General features: G+C 48.2%; 1 long non-coding RNA gene across 1 annotated transcript in view; it reads right to left on the minus strand.

The window, feature by feature from the left end:
- Positions 1-619: 619 nt before the first annotated feature.
- Positions 620-17,764, minus strand: part of LOC140895033 (uncharacterized) — a 67,139-nt gene continuing 49,994 nt past the window's right edge. The window contains exon 5 of the long non-coding RNA XR_012154046.1: positions 620-1,487. This is a non-coding gene — a long non-coding RNA (uncharacterized lncRNA). The remainder of the gene's footprint in view (positions 1,488-17,764) is intronic.

Raw genomic sequence — 17,764 nt, forward strand, 5'->3', positions numbered from 1 at the left:
GTTCGGGAAACACAGTTGAGGGGCTGCTGGGATCGTGCAGAATAATCCCAGGAGTGTTTTGCAGGCTCGGCTCCTCCGCCAGGCCCCAGCACAACGCAGATTAGCCTGTCTTCGACCCCCGCCCCCAACCCAGCCTTGAACTTGGCCTTGCTGGGCTCTGCGCCCCTTCTGCGTGTGCTGGCTGGAGGCAACGCGGGTGTGGGCCCGACGTTTTGGTTTTGGGGTTTCATCTGGGAAATCTGTCACCCCGGGCAGGGCGGAGAGAACGTGCCTGGAATCGGCACCACTGGGGAAACCCGCCTCTGTAGGCAGAAGGGCTTCAAATCATTTTAAAGACATATTCATTATAGTCTTTCCTGGGGACTGTTTGCACTGGGTTTAACAGCTGTTTCCCAGCCATCTAAAAGGGGTCCAGACCAAACACTGATCATTTAGCAGCCAGGAATTCGTTCGTTCTTGGGGACGGGGTTACTTTTGTGTGTGGGATCGTGTGGGGGTTGGGGGGAGGGCTTGGAGTCGGATAGTGCATTCACTGCGCTTCTGTGGCTGGATTTATTTTTTTGGGGGGAACCCAAGTTATATTCTTCCCGTTGCTAGACTGGATGAAAACACACGAATCATCTTAACAAGTGAATTGTTTATTTTAACCATCTTTGTTTAAACAAGTGAGGGAGGGAGCGGATGTGTCTTTTACAAGAATAAAGACATCTGAAACACATCCAAGGGATCTGTACAGCCACAGTTGGGCATGTTTGCACCGTAAGAATAAGTCTGCGTTGAAGAATCAGTATCTATTCAAAAACAAACAAAAAGAGGGATAAAATAAGCTGGGGAGGGGCACGCGTCCCCCAGGCCACAGTGAAAATACAGCCCTACATGTCCAGTTTATTCTGTAATGACAGGGAATCTGTCAAGGTTTCAAAAACACAGAGGAGGTACAGTTGTCTCGGGCATTCACTAACAATGCAGTGCCGTTCTCAGTGCAACAAAGCAAAATCAATCAGCCCAAACTTTTCCACACTGAGTCCAGGGGTGCTTTCTCAGGACTTCACACGCCTACAGTCAGACATGCAAGAGATCTGGTCTTTTCCCCAGTCCAGGCATTTGCTTCCCGGGCTCTCCCTGGATAGGCAAGGCAGTTTGAACAGGAGAGCGAAGAGGTCTGCGATATCTGGGGGTCACAGAGCAGCAAAGGTGACCACAAAATATTCACCAGTGATGCATTCATTGTACACGGTACAGCAAATCAAAGTTTCCGCCTGCTCCACACACCTCACCCTCTTCAGCTGCAACCCTGAAAGCCCTCGAGGTCCAGCGGCCAAAGCAGCCTCTTCGCTGGGCCAGTTGCGAACAGCTGGCCGGGACACGGGTCGATGGGTAGTTAGTTGTATGTGACGCGAAAAGTCCCCGGCGGTTTTCATCTGTGGTGAAGTTTGACGAAGAACCCAAAGGCGTCCAGCCGCTTGCCATTCGCCGGTCACAGGAATCTACAACAAAGCAAACACCAGCCCCAAACATTAGGTCCCAGGCCAATAAAACAATCACACCCGCAAGGCAGTAATTCCGGGAGCCTCTCAGCCATGGATGGAGCCAATGCCAACGCACACTCCCCCGTGCCAAGGAACACCTTTGACACCCACTCCCCAGTAATGTTTGCCATGGCCAGAGGTTACACTTTCAGCCCAGTTCTGCTGCTTCAAGCCTTTTGCTTTATAGACTGTAGGGCGAGCGACAAGGCCCCTGTGCTGCTGAAATGCTGGCATCCCCTCACTCCCTATGGCTGTCTCTTTCTCACTGGTAATACTTTCCTGGGAAATCTCCCCACCCCTCTCGGTGAGGGGCTGAGGAGTTCTGAGCTCAGAGGTCCTGCATGTGGCCAGTCAGTGGGAGGGGTCACTGTATGTCCTACCTCCTAAGGCTTTGGGGCATGGGATTACTCTGCATGTCAGAGCCTCTAAAGAACCACCCTCTGTTGTTTTAATCCTCATGTTCACTTTCCAGGGTCTCAAAGCCCTTGTCTTTGGCAGGCCCTTCTGTAAAGCGATATAGAACGATTTAGGCTGGATCAAAAGCCATTATGGTCAGGAAACAGCTAATCTGAGCTATTTTTCCTGTTCTTTCTTATTCGTCTCAGTACTTCTTTCCCCTTGTTTTCTCCTGGTTGTTGTTAGTTTCTGCCACTGGCAAGCCCCTACCTACTGGGACTGCATGCAGATCCAGTTCCTTTCCTTTGCCAATTTCTCTTGCTAGGCCACATCCACTGGTGATGTAACCGGTGGTAGTCAACCCAGGTTAGGAACAACGCTGCGTCAATAATTAACAAAGAACCATCATTCAGCTAGTTTCAGCTCATTTTTTCACCAGCTCACAATTTCCTAAAATATTCAGAATTGCCCACAAACTAATTTTTGTGAATAATTCTTGCTATGTGTCTCTTTTGTGAGTTACCTGAGAGAATTCAATGTTTGATTGGACATCTAGAGAACATTTTTGTTCCTTGATTGGATGAGTGAGTGTAATTGTTTGAATCATGTGAATACCCAACATTTATGAAGCCAGAGTCTGATTTCCAGGGACCTTCACTTGAAAATCACTCTCTCCAGGAACATCCCTGCTCCTAAACATCTTTGCTAGAATATTCATTATGAACGAGAACCAAAGCTCATTGACATCAATGGAAAGACTCCTCTTTGCTTTAATGGGCTTTGGGTCAGGCCCATAAAACAAAGCGGAAAGGGATACATCCAATTCTAGGTGAATCCATTCTATATTAAAACCTGAAGGTCTTCCTACTGGTGGAAAGTCTTCTGTACTGGCCTAACTCTGCTCAGAAGTAGAGTGGTCATAAAACAGGTGCAAGCAATGCAGTGTAACTCACACCCATCTGACATGCAAATCCCCTTGAAGTCACTGGACAGAACCTACTTACTTCATTCTGCACTGGACCCACTGTCTCTCACTCCAAGTCCAAATAGGGGCTTGATTCAGAGCCCACTAAAATCAATGGGAGTCTTTTCACTGACTGCAAAGGACTATGGATGGGGTCCTAGGTCTCAGTTCAGCTGGTGGTCCCTGATCCCCTTCCTTGCTCCTCCCAGTGGGCATCTGTGTGTGGACATGACTTCATACTGATTTAAGTTTGGATTGTGCTCCATTTCCCATCTAGTTTCATTAAGCTCTTAGTAAGCAGAGAAAGCAGCCTCGTTTACTCTCCCACCTGTTTAAAATTCCACGCTTGCTGCACACCCAGGGCAGCTGGGGATTTCCACTGAAACTGAATAACTCACTAAAGAGGTCACTATCAAAAGAAAAAGAAGAGAAGTCTGCACATTAGTGGCCAGCTGGGAAGAATTTAGGCAGGCCAGCCTGAAGATTCCACTCTCCACCATCACTCTGCTCCCCCTGCAGTTGAAGCAGGCGGGAGCAAACACAGGACTGATGTTCCATGCTCCCTTGCCCCTCCACCCTGGCAGTCTGTCTCAGTCTGCTGCAGCCTGAGGGGCTCCTCTATTGTGCAAATAGAGGAGGCACTTACTGGTAGGGGATAGAAACCAACTCCTGAAAGCAGCAATGCCGTCTGCTGCTATCTGCCATCCTGAGAAATGTGTACCTTTGTGCATCTAATATGTGTGTGTGTGGGCGGGGAGATTGGACAGACTCCTCTGATTTCAACACCCACCTCTGCCAGGGGGCTTTAGAAAAGCTGAGGTCTATTGCAAATACGCTGTCCCTACACATTGTTCAGTGCCATGAACCTTTGTCTATCTGTATCAAGAAAACACGCAGAAAAACTCTGTGGTATATTTCCAGTACAGGCCTGGGACCATTACTAACCAGCGCTGGGAAACACAAAACCTCAATAGGGACCTGATCCCAAGCCAGCCAGGTTTTTCCACTCACTTCGGTGGGTTTTGGATCAGGCAGTAGGTGAGGGTTGAAAAATAGCTTTGTTTTCCCATAAAAATTCACAATTACTGTTCCACTCCCTGTGTTAGCCTGGGCCTGTGGGAGACAGCCAGGGACCTTCTTCTGTTACTTTCTATTGTTGTTATAAATCAGCTGAATGTTCTGCTAAGGTTTGCGGTTCTTTTCTTTTTTTTCTTTTTTAAAAAGCACCTTCTCCACTGATGAGGCCCCCTGCAGAAACAGCATTGCTGGAAACATTGCAGGGCACAAACCCCAAACTAACAACAACTAAAATGCAGGGCTTACCTGCCTAATCAGGTTTTTTTTTCCTTTGCCAATTTCCTACTCATGCCCTTTGGAAGGATGGACTCTGCCCCTCCCCTTCGCCTCACCCCATCGCCCAATTCATAGACTCACAGGGAGAAACTTTCTGGACAATTTAATCTCGCCGGGGTGTTACTTAGCAAAACCCTTTTCACTGTCAATTTTTTTCACTCTACTCCCCCTTCCCCTTATTTTCCTTCCAACCTCGATTGAATTTTGAAAGCCCCTGATATCTTTCTTTTTGTACAGACACATGCTGCGTATGCAAATAAGAGTCTTTCATACTGGCTCCCTGGCTCAAGACCTCTGACTTGAATGTGACCAAAAGCTGTGTTCTCCCCTGCTAACTCCTTAGCACAATTACACCTCCATTCTGCTCCGGGGGCTTGGGGAGGGAGAAACCATTTGAAACTAATAACACGTGCTGTTTGCCTTGGATAATTACAAGGGAGCTTCAGCTTCTAAGAGCTAGGAAATATTCCATTCAATGGGGTAAGAAGGGAGGCTGCGAGTGTTATGGCTACACAGCTTGTTTTATCTTGTGCACTAAAGACGTGTGTGTGCAAAAAGACATTCCCTGGCTTGCTAACTTGTCCTGTGCTCACGCGCCTAGGCAATCATTTATATTTTATAAGAAGGAACTTTTCTGCACTTTGTTTGCGCTGTTTGAGTCAGAGAAATGCAGCTGACATTTTCTTATCTCAAATTACAATTTCCTGCAAATATCAAGATAATAAGAGTATCAGTGCTCTGAAATCCAAGCCAAATGAGAGCAGGGTGTCTCTCTCTCTCTCTCTCTCAAACACACACACGGACCAGGGAACAGAGTCTGGGCTAGCTAGAAATGTTGGGGAAGAAGGACCCAGCAAGGGACCCAGCCAGCAAACACCAAGTGATCCAGCCAGTCTGACTGGGCCTCTGGTTTGAATAGACATCCTGCAGTCATTGTTCCTCTCCCTGCCTGGTCTCCTGGGGAAGTTTATGCAGAGGCAAGGAGGCGGAGGGGAGCTTTCACCAAAGGCACCCAGGAATGTGTCAAAAGAGGGATAGAAAAAAGAAGAAGAAGAAGGGAGACAGAGAGTGGGAACGTCAAGGACCCCTGACTAATGAATAGCAAGTTTGCCCTTGAACCTCACTGGGCTTTGCCATTCCCAGGCTCCAAACAAGGGCTGAGGCATGCCTGAGCCCAGCTGCAGGGGGACTGGGCTATGGTTCATCTCAGACACTTTGACAGGCCAGGCCTTTTCCCTGCATAGCTCAGACTTGTCTAACTGCTCCCCTGGCAACAGCTCAGTGCAGGAACCTAGGCAGAGGCCCTGTCTGCTGCATACAGAAGCAAAGAAGAGGAGGGGAGCTGGCTTGCAGAAATTAACTGGGGATCGTGTTAACCCATCACATGCTGGGCACCCTTCATCATAAACCTAAGTGTCCTCCCTCTCGATATGAGAGTATATTTATTTCCGCCACACAAGGCTTAGTGGCTGCGCTTTATTGGAATCAGGGCTGCCAGTTTAGCAGGGTACTAGGAAAGGAAGGAGATGGGCTCGCTGATAACAGGAGACCATGGCATTAACCCAGACCTGTGGGGAGAAGGATTGCCCCTACTGCTTAATGGCTTGGTGCTAGCTGAAAGCACGTTAGCTATTTGGGTGTCAAGTAGATCAGTCTAAAGTTGAATCTTCTCACACTGTTGTAGCCACAGTTCTACAAAGCAGCCAGTGGCCACTCTCCCCTTAACTAGTGATGTAGGGACGTAGAGGCGATAGATGCCATGTGCTGCTCCACAAGCCAGACTACTTAAGTCAAAATGACACTTGGCGGTCTGGATCTGGGCACCTGTGCAGGCCACCCCTTCATATTAGAGACAGGAGCAGCTGAGAAGTGCTTCCTGCCGTGCAGACTAGATGCATCCCTCAGATTCCTGGCCAAGCTCTTGGTTGGTCAAAATTTGGGTGCCTGCCTCTGCCCTTACCCTAGTTCGGATGCACAGCAGATACTTAGCTCTGGTATCTGCCACGTGGCGCTGAGAGAGGGAGTTCTTTCACTAGTAGAAAGGAAGAATCAAGCTGGGTAAGAGACGTTTTGACTTGCCAAGACCATAAATTCAGGAAAAGAGACTTAGATCAAAGAAAGGGAAAGTGGAAATGTTCGCCTCAGAGATCCGAACTCAATCTCAGAGCGCGAGCAGTGGTAAATGTCCAAAGACTCCAAAGTAGAACCTCAACAACCACTCTAGTAATCATCCCATTCAGGCCACTGGTAAGTCAATGACATGGGGGGAAAAGGCTTGGTAATGTTCCATATTTTATGGAGTGTCTTTCCTATGCAGACCCAGAGCAATGCTTTGCAGAGTTAGTTACAGAGACTGATACAGGCAGAAAGGGTGAAGGACTGCATGAGGTGGAGAAAAAAGGAAGAGGATGCTGAAAATGGGAAACTATGCAAATAAGTATCAAACAGAGTAGTTCCAGGGGTGCGATGGGAGGAGACAGCAAAGAGAGGGAGGGAAAAGGCAGTGCTGGGGAAGGTGAGTGTGGGCGAGTGTCACAGAGAGGAGGGATGCAAGGAGGCCAAACACAATGGGATTCCAGTCTCAGCTGTGGCCTCTAGGCACTACTCAGATATTAATAGTAAAGAAAGAGAAAGGTTTTAAGTTGAGAGGATTCATACTTTAGCACTCAGGTGACTAAGATCCATGGCCTCTCCCCTCAGTGACTCTCATTACTGCTTCTTCAGTTTGGTTAGGCAGGGTCTCCCTTTCCTGTATCCAGGTGAACTTCTCCATCTGATCCTGCTTTGCAGCCCTGCTTAGCATTTCCTATCTAAGCCCACTAATGAAGTCACGTTTGCCTATGGCTAGTATGAGGATGCATCCGTTCCTCTCAGATTAGCTGCTTGTTGCCTCTATGGTTGAGGAACAGGCTTTTCCTGGGGCTAACCCTGCAAACCCCGCTGAAGTTTCATGTCGCACAGAATGCAGGATCCCAGAACAAAAGTAGGCCGTCGAGAGCATGTCACACCTCGGCTAAACTCTGGGGGCTGGTTAACCCCTGGGTGAAATTCCAGGTGATGGTGACTATCTACAAAGCCCTAAATGGCTTCGGGACCAGCTATTTTAAAGTCCAGCTCTTCCTGTCTGATCCGCAGCATCTGTGCTGGTCCAGAACATTTAATCCACCTGCCCCAAGGCTGAACCTCAAGGGAGATGGGTGAGGCCTTTCTTGGGAGAAGGCCCTTCTGTATGAAATTTATTCCCACTAGAAATAATTTGGACCCTGAGCCGGGCTCTATTAGAAAGCATTGCAAGAGGCAGCTATTTGTCCAGGATTTTTGTGACGTGTGACAGAATCTGCAGCAGCCGGAGTATTGAGTATGTCTCCTCCAGTTCTGTGGTGTGTTTGAAAAGAAGGATGGTCTTGGGGCTAAGACGCTGGAGTGGGATTCAGGAGGTGTGCTCACTTCTCAGCTTTGCTACAGACCATTTGTGTTATCTTTGTGCCTCAGTCCCTTTTCTGTGAAATGGGGACAATGGCACTTTGCTACTTCACAGGGAACTCAGATCCTATGGTGATAAGGGTCAGATAAACAGACATGTTTTTGTCAAGGTTTTTGCTTTTAATCAATGAAAAATGGACTCGCATACCGTGGAGAAGGGGGCCTTATAATAAATGTTTGTAATAACAATTGCTAGTCTTCTGAATGATCTCGAAATCCCTTCAATATGAATGGTACATCAGCCTTCCCTAGTCCATCAGTACGGCTTTGGTCCACAGCCATCCTTCCTTGGGCTGTGACTTGAAACTGAGCAGAATCAGTACGTGTATGAGCCCCAAAGTAAAACTCAGGGTGCTGCAGGAACAGGCAGGATTGACTGAGTAGGTGTTCCAGCTGAGTCAGAACTGACCTCATACCCAAGTACAGTGTGGGGTGCTAGGCTGGCTTTCAGCAATGGATCATGAAGGCTGTAGTCACTTGTGGTGATTAAATGGGTGTTAATCCCTGGCCACATTCCAGTCTGGGAGATTACATTCTACCCACTTAAACTCCATCCTGTTGTTTCAACTGGAGATGTCAGTTTTCACTTTTCATCCTGAGAAGCTGCTGTGTCATGCTGCTGGTGGAGAATGGCTGCTGCTTCCACTCCAGAGCTGGCTGCATTTCCACAATGGGTGATCAACCCTCCACACTGAAATGTGTGGAAGTGAGCTGTAGCTCACGAAAGCTCATGCTCAAATAAATTGGTTAGTCTCTAAGGTGCCACAAGTACTCCTGTTCTATATATGCAGAGTTATTTTCCAAGAGGTTTTGAATACATCTTCTATAAACTCTTCATATCTTTGCCTCTTCCTTCATAATCTTGGGTGGATCCTATCTGGACCTGCTCTTTCTTCTGCTGTGATCCTGATTCCTTCAGGGTGTCTTCTTCTTCCACTAAAAAATCTTGCATCAGTTCCTGGCCTGAGGACTCTACGCACCTCCTGAAACCGAGCTAACCATTTCATTGATTTAGGCATTGCCTTCCCCTCCATCTCTGAAAGTCTTCCCTTCACTCTTTCTAGGAAAACATTCACCAATTTCTTGTTTATGTATCAATCAATAATACATATTGATTATCTTCCTTGCTCATTCAATTTTCCCTTTCAGATCCCTTCTCTGTCTGATGGATTGGACCTCATCTATAACTCTACCTGTCCCCTGAATTCCCTTCGGCAATCATCCATTTATCTTTTGAAGAATTCGAGTGTTCAGTGCTTCTTGCTGGATGGCCTTCAGGACCCTCACTGGAGAGATGATTGTTCATCTTTGTCCTCTCTGTCCTCTCACTCAGTTGTTTTAACCAACTCAGTTTCACCCAGCCCTCTCTGCAGTCTTCCAAAATACCCTTGCCTGAAATGCAGCATCTTTATTTCACCCTTATTTGGTGTCATCCAAGTCCCAAATACAAACATTGTTCTGGTTGGCCATGCCTGAGCTGCTTCCCCATGTCTGTGCCTTTGGAGAACATGTCCTCTCAGCACTCTCCAAACTGAAGCAGCTCAGTTACCCTTCTAGCTCCCCCTTCTGTATGTCATGTCAGGAAACCATCCTCTACCAGGTCACCAAATGGATCACTCAGTTAATCCCTTCCCCTCCATTTTCCTGTCTTTACTATAACCCAGGGAGGTGAGAAGAAGCTTTCCATATAGTTAGAATCTCATAGTCATTGCTTCGCATGCTCATTCTGATCAGGCATGGCAGAGTAAACCACCATCTACACCCTGACTTTTAGTGATAATTTCAAACCATGAGCCGGAGCCTCTTGTCTCTCCAGTTAATTCCACCAGAGTCTCTTTCCTCAGGTAATGTGGACAATAAAACCCTTTGCACTGATGTAATGACTTTAATACAAGAAATTTAAGGCACTTTACAAAGGGCAGGTTTATGTCACACGTGGAGAAACTGAGTCCCAGAGCACTGCGAGGGATTGGCCCAAGGTCACAGGTCGGCGCAAATGAGCCAAATGCTAGTCACCTTCATAAAGTTGCAGCCACTTACATTAGGGCTGAATTTGGCCCAATGTATCATAGAATATCAGAGTTGGAAGGGACCTCAGGAGCTCATCTAGTCCAACCCCCTGCTCAAAGCAGGATCAATCCCCAGTTTTTTCCCCAGATCCCTAACTGGCCCCCTCAAGGATTGAACTTACAACCCTGGGTTTAGCAGGCCAATGCTCAAACCACTGGGCTATCAGTGGAAGAGGTAAGACTAGAATGCAGCAGCTCTAACTCCTTGTCCCCTGGTCTAACTAGGAGTACTCACTGACTTCCTCTTTACTTTAATTTACCACAAAAACTCCTGCTACATGCCCTGAAATTAATAGGAACAACATCTTTTACTTGCAACTCAAACTTTAACCCTTTCTCTAGGAGCTCACACCAGTTTTAAGAGATTTCTAAGAACAGACAGGTTTCAGAGTAGCAGCCGTGTATCCGCAAAAAGACACACCCCCCCACACTGTTCCTCACACGTTCTTGTCAACTGCTGGAAATGGCCCACCTTGATTATCACTACAAAAGGTTTCCCCTCCCCCCCGCCCCTGCTCTCCTGCTGGTAATAGCTCACCTTAGTGTGTATGGTAACACCCATTGTTTTATGTTCTCTGTGTATATAAAATCTCCCCACTGTATTTTCCACTACATGCATCCGATGAAGTGGGCTGTAGCTCACGAAAGCTTATGCTCAAATAAATTTGTTAGTCTGTAAGGTGCCACGAGTCCTCCTTTTCTTCTTTCTAAGAACAGACAATGACCTCTCCTACCCGTTTCCTCCACTCCCCCGCCCATGTTCATATACAGAGATTAATACATCCACACCAATGCATGAATACACACAGTGATGTTTAACTATGTAGGCAAATATACATACACGACCATTACACACATACACAAATACAAATACACACATGGCTATGTCTGCATTCTCTTTCTCATGGATCCAGGATTGCACAAGTCTCCAGAGAAATATATCGTTGTCCCCTGTTGCATTTTGTGGCTCAGTTCCTTCAGAACATGTAACATGGCTAGATCAGCCTTAATTGTAGATCAATAATAGAGTTTAATGTTTTGCAAGTCACTTGCCCATTGGCTAGGCTTCAAGGATATATACAAATCTTTCAGACTTGGCACAGGCAATCTAAATAAGGGAGGAATAGCAGCTTAGCTCAGCAATTTGGCTGACCTAGCAGATAAAGAGTGGGTAACATTTCATAGAAGGGGGACCTCAGACAAATTTGAAAAGATTTTTAGTAACCTTTGATTAATTCTCAGGGGATGTAAACAGACATGTCACGGTCTTTTTCCCTCTCTGCACCTCTTCCTTCCCTTCCCTTCTCATCCCTGTTCTTTACTTTTTGCTCTTTTGTCTTTTTTTCCAGTCTCCACTTATTTTTTGTTAAAAAAAATCAATAATATTATATTTATATGGGCAGATCATTTTATATATAAAGAACATGCAGCATGGCAGCTGCACTGAATCCAAAACTTTTGTCCAGAATTTCAGAGTCACTAGGAGAAAATGTGGTCCTGTGTCTACCTTATTGTTCCTCATGCAATACACTGGAGCAAGGCTACACATTGTGGCCACGTCCTCACCAAAGCAGTGTAGCGTGCCATAGGCATGAAAAGGAGGGCTCAGGCAAGCAATTTACCAATTTAGCTAGCAAGATAGAAACACTCTGGGGTGCAGTGGGGAAAACAGACCTTTCATCCCTATAAGGACTGGTTGCATGCCACTCCATAAACATGCAAAGGCAGTGTGGGTAATAATTAAGAGCTTGCTTTTCAGAATTACGCATTTGCAACTCCATACCTAATTTGCTTATTTAGTCCCCAGGATTATATGCACCAACTGGATACTCATCCATGCAAATAATATATGTGCCCAAACATGGGAGTCGCGTGCAAAAATCAGGCATACAATTGCACACGCAAACATTCATATGCAGTTGCAAACACACAGTTTGAAAACAGCTCCTAGCAGTCTCTACTGGTGGAAGCCAGTTGAGCTGACGCTATAGATCATGGGGCAAAACCCTCATGAGGGGACCCACATTCCAATTCTCCCACCTCTTCCCTGGCCATCTGACATATGAATTGCCTCTGATGCACAGAAGGTTGATTTAAGGATGCACAACAGCCTTGCCAGCCTGAGGTGTTTCTGCGGTGTAGAGGAAAGGAAATGTCACCGGATCACCATGCTGGGAAACCAATGCATCTCTACAAGCTGTCCCAGCTGAGTGACCTGCTGAGTTTTCACTGCAAATTTCCATCAGATAAAACTAGAGATAGGCCAAAAGTAGATCCCTGAATCCAACCTTCTTTGAATTCTGGCTGGGTTCAGGTTCAACTTCCCAGACTGGAAACTGCCCCAACAATTTTCATTCCAGGTTGGGTCCCAAACTGGGAAGGGCTATTTCCCATTTCAGTGAGGATACAGCCAGAATTTCATGAGAACTGCTAACAAGGTGGCAGCTATCAAAGCTGCTCCCTAGTTCTGATCTGATCTGAACCCAAACTCCAGTCCCTGTCTTGACCCTAATCCTGATCCATTCACCTTCTCCTTGGCCCATCTCTCTCAAAAAACCACCGTAAACCCAACAAAAGCAAAGGAATCCCCATTGCAGAGATAAACCTTTCAAGTAAAGGCCTCTCTGTGTGGCCGTCTGACTTTGTGGAAGAAGATCTTCTATGACCACCCCCACATATTTAATAGAAGTGCTAAGTCCCCCAGCTACATAAGACACCAGTATGCTATTGTATTATCCATCCTATATAAATACTAAGTATTACTACATTTCCACCATTACTTCCTATCCTCACTTGCCCCACTTCCAGCAACCCATCCTCTGGACAGGGATGAATGGATGTGGCTCCTTTAGAAGCCAGTCAGAACTGCCCTGAGCACTGGAGAGTGATGTGCTTCCTCTCCCCCAGGGGCTGAATGTGCTGCTCCTACAGTGTTTGCCCAGGGAGCAAGCTTGAAACTTGAACTTGTGCCACAAGTTTGCCTAGAACGTTTTATTGGGAATTGGTTCCACAGAGGCCAATCATCTAGTTGTCCCAACACCGTGACCCATGGGAGGGGGCGTGCAGAGCACGTGCACAAAGCCCAGAAATGGAAATCTACCAACCCCAATTTTGTGGCTACCCAATCTTATTTCTAATGCACTGCCACCACTATTGCTAATGCGCCAGATCCCATCATTCTGGCCACGCCAGGAGTCTGTCTAGTAACTCGGCAGCTCACTCGGTCACCCTAATGTTTGGCCCGTCTCACTCCTAATAATGCCACGTGATAATGCCGCTGGTTGCGGCCCAGGCTCGACAAGTATTGAACTGCATCAACCTGGCATCATCACCGGTCAGAGGAGAGGATTCAAGATTTCAGGTCCTGATCTGGAGTGGTGCTCGGGCAGAGAGAGGTGCTCTGCAGAATCAGCTGACAAAGAAAAATCTTTTTTGGATTTGTATTTCAGAGCCCCCTCTGAGTCTTTAGTCCAGTTATGGATACTTCAAATTAAAACACATTCCTGCTGGAGTTACCAGAGACAAGCATGGCCATGGCCCATCTTAACCAAATGTTTCCCATGTGGATGGGTTAAGCTGGATAATTGTTTGGCCGCCCTGTAGAAGTCAGGTACAGAGAGCACCTACCACTGTGTCTGCAGCCCTTTCTCATCATTACAGTGTGCTAGGCACTGTGCAAACATAAACAAAAGCATGGCCCTGGCCTCTCCCTACTCCTTGCTCAGTGACCTGTACATCATACCCACAATCTATCGGGTGAGACCTGCGGGTGCAGTACCCCAGGAGAGGGCAGGTCATTTTCAATTATTCTATTGGAAGGAGGAAACTTTGGCATCAGCTCATTAGCTCTTTACTCAGCCAGGCACTGTGCTGCCCTAGCAGTTCACTCAGAATGAAATGCTGGCCTCACTGAAGTCAACAGCAAAACTCCCCTTGACTTCAATGGAACCAAGAGTTCAACCTCAATCTTATAATGCAGGGACAAAGTAGAAACATTTCTAGCAGGAGCACGCCATAGAAGCTTGTTTGTTCAGGGATGTCACTGGTTTCCTTGGATATGGGAAAGGGGCCTTGTAGTGGGGCAGCTGCCCCACTCCCATAGAACGGGGGTTAAAAACAGCCCTGGAGAGGGCTGCGGCTGGGAAATGGAGTGAGAACCGCTGGGGGAAGCCGTGGGGAAGCAGCCACAGCTGTGGCCAGCTCAATTAGGGCCCAGCTGGCCCTTATAAGAGGGCTGTGGGCCAGAAGCTGAGGAGTCCCACTCTAGCCCTGGAGTGGGAAGGGTGAGCTGCCTGGGAACAGGGTGCCTGAGCAGAGCAGTGTTGGGGAAGGGAAAAGGGAGCTGGGGAGCTCCAGCCTGATAAACCCTCAGGCTGCAGGCCTTGGTGAAGGCCTACAGAGGCCCTGGGGCTGCAGAGGGGCAGCCTGAGGATAGGCAAAGGCAGCAGATCCTAACCCCTTGCCAATAATGAGTGACCATTACACTGCAGTCTGCCCCAGTGAACAGGGGCTAGATGATAGCTGGCAGTAGCCACTGAGGCAAGGTGGGCTTAGAGGGTTGGGATTCCCCTGGGAGGGGAGACCCAGAGTGGGGGTCCCACTGGGGCAGAACCCCAGGCAAAAAGGCACCGGGGTCCGGGAGGGACATGGGGCCAGTGGCAGGTGAGACACCAGTGAGCAGAGGGCGCTCCAGTGCTGGTGAAGAGCTAATTCCCTGGACGACCAGCAGGAGGCGCTGCACCAGTGAGTCTCGACCCCGCTACAGGCATTCTTTGAAAAGGGAAACATGTGCCTAGATTCTCCAGCACCCCTCTCTGAAGTGCACCCTCCGCCCTGGGTTAGCACGCCATCGGGGACATGTCTTTTTTCTGGGAGACTGGTGGAATTACTGGCATCACTTCACTGCTCCCCCACAACACATCTAATGACCCCTTCACCCCATCAAGCCAGCAGACCACGTTCACACGAAGCGGAAATAGAGGACCTGAGCCTTCACTCCATCTTAGCTGCCCACCTGTTGAAAGACATCATCTGACGGCCTGATCCTGCAGCCCCAGTGATTTCATTGCAGGACCAGGCCTAAAAGGCAGCCCTGGCATTATGCAGCTCTCACAATGGGGGAGCAGCGGGGACATTCAGGCTGAACGAATGAGTCTCAGAAGTGCAAGGAAAAGCCCCATTGCCACTTGTAAAGACAGATCAAATGAAAAGGAAGTGGGGCTCCATCTTAGCGACTGAACCACCCTCCTGCCAATGATCAAGTCCCATTGGCTGTGGCATGGATCATTCCACCCGAGACAGGTAGCAATAACGGCAGCCTAGCCCCAAACCAATCCTTAAGGCCCTACAGCCTGCAGAGTTTGGCTCCCAATTTTTTAAGGGCACTCTCTGCTTCCAGTGAAGCATGCTGGCTTCCCCACCCTGGAGGCTGAAGGCCTCTCTCCACAGACGTACAACATGGGCAATGGCAGTGCAAGCTTCCCGAATGCACTGCCCTCTACCACTGTGCCACGGTCCAACGCTGGCCTCCGACTTTGGCCTCTCCATTGAGCCTTTCAGTAGGGTCAGTTAGTACGAGAGGCAGCAGTGGTGGGTTTTGCAACGTGGATACTTGGCCTGCTAAGAGCCTGGCCTGCATAAGATGAGTCCAGTGCTCAGACGCTTGGCCTAACAGATGTCACCAATAACAGCACTGAGTCGCTACTAACTTGGGCTGCATTCAGGCTAATGATCCAGAAGGGGAAAGTTCCAGATCTCCCTGTCAATCGCCTTCCAGAACAATAACTTTGCCTTCACGTGGTTTCCGGGCAATGGGTTTCATTTTGTTGGAAGACAGAGGAATTGCGGCCTCTAAACAACTCATTTGCAATGAAGTGAAATATCAGCAGAGCTGGCGAGATGCAAGGAACCAAATTCAGCCACAGTGTGAGCATAGGGAAGTCAATGAGAGTCTGAGCCCCTTAGATCAGGGCTCACACCTCTTTATTCAATGCCACTGTCTGCAACTCCGCTGTGGGTTGTGAAATGGGCTAGTGAATCTGGATTTTTTTTCCCCCTCCTTTTCCGCACCATAAGCAAAGTCCTAATAAAGCTCCCATCCCTGCACCATGCTTCCAGCAGAAAAGAGATGCAAAGCCACGCTTGGAATCTGATTCCCCGGCTTTAAACGCTGCTCTGCCAGCAAAGTGCGACTTGAAAGCTCCCCTGTCACAGTTACAAAGCTCAGAACAGCCCTTCTTCGGATAATCACGCTTATCTCCAGATTAAGAAAGAGAGAGCTGCAGCTGAGGCTGGTCACATGGGCTGGGATGTAGGCAAATCTCTTTTAAACAATCCCCATATAGCTGTGACCTCCACCACAGCCAAAATATACAGCCCCACATTCCCACTTGAATATCCAGCTCTGGAGACATGAAAGAGTGAGTGTGAGGGAGGCGTGTGCAGGGCAATGGGATGGGGGGAGGGGACAACACAGGGGAGCAGGGGAGAGACAGAGAGCGAGAGAGGAAGGAGAATAAGAGGGTAAAGAAAGAGATGGAGAACCAGACTAAGTAAGGGGAATATTGGGGTTAGGGGGAGGCAGAGAGAGAGGGGTGGAGAAATGGATAGAAGGGGATGAGGAAGATGCAAAAAGGTGTCTGTGTGTGCCTGGGCCGGGGGGCTAGATGAGAATGAAGGGAAAGAGAGAGAACTGTGTTATGCTTCGTGCACATGGATTAGTGGCCCCCAGTTTAACTCTTCCTGCGCTGTCCCTTGCTGGCACACTAGTCCGGTTACGTGACTTGAGCTGTGCCAAGCAGCCTTGGCAAGGAGAGCGTGTTACCCACTTTGCTGCCACGGATTCATTAAGAGGCTTTGCTCGGATAGCAATATTTCTCCCAACAGACCCACTCTTCTGCAGATCAACCCGGCAAAGAATTTTGACAAAGCAAATTTGTGTTTCGCTGTGAGGGAGCGAGGGGCTGGAATTAACCAGAGACTGGATGGGTGAGCGAGGCAGCAAAAGAGGAAAGGTGGGGCAGGCAGGAGGAGAGGGCTTTGTTGGGACAGGTCTCCAGAGGGGTATCTGCTCTGAGGCTAGGCACAGGCAGCGGAAGGAGGTTACCAGGTCTTTGCAGGACACTTTTCCACTATCAGTCCAAGTTCTTCCATGCAATCAGAGCTGAAGCATTAATGGGTAAATTCAGCCCCTGGCCATTCCAGAGGGCAAGGCAAACACTATAGCCACCATTTTAAGTCAGATACAGCTTGGTCTTTAGCTGCACCCTGGCTCTGAGAACAACACAGAGTATCAGTTTTTCCTACTCACTATTAGGTGTCACCAGACTCTACTGGAGCTTGGAATTAGGGGTCTCTTCACCTTGGGCATTAAAAAGACCAAGTGTCAAGGCATCCAAAACCCATCAGCAGCTGGTGCAGAGTTCCTGTATAGGGGGTACCAGGGCTAAGTGTGACTGGACCCAAAAGCCACGTTCCTGCAGCAGGTACCCCTCACCATATTTGAGCTTTTCATTATGAATTTTTGTGTTGGCCACCTGAGAGGAAGAACTGAGTAGGCTTAATTGGTATTTCTCTGGCTTGGCTGTGGACCACAGCCACCGGAAAGAGCTTGCCTGGCTTCCAAAGGCATAGCAATCTGCTGCTGAGCGGTGGACACAGCCAGTGAGAATGGAAGCCAGGCTGGGGCCAAGTTCCTTTCTCTGTGCCCAGGGATGAAACTGAAGTACAGAGACATTCACAGAATCCTTTGTTGGACTCATGTAACCCAGCACCCTCCTCTCCTGCCCTGGCCTTGACTTCTTCTCCCTGAGACAGCATGGGCATCTGATCCAAATTCTACCTTAGCTCAGTCATGGCCCACATTAATGGTGCCTTAGCATGTGCTGCTGATCATTATCATGGCTGTATTCTGATACTCCCAAGAAACAGCTGGCTTTTTTGTAGCTCTGAGTTTCAGCTCTGACCTGAGA

This window comes from Lepidochelys kempii, chromosome 10 (genome assembly GCF_965140265.1).
Source record: "Lepidochelys kempii isolate rLepKem1 chromosome 10, rLepKem1.hap2, whole genome shotgun sequence".
In the NCBI taxonomy this organism is placed as follows: domain Eukaryota; kingdom Metazoa; phylum Chordata; order Testudines; family Cheloniidae; genus Lepidochelys; species Lepidochelys kempii.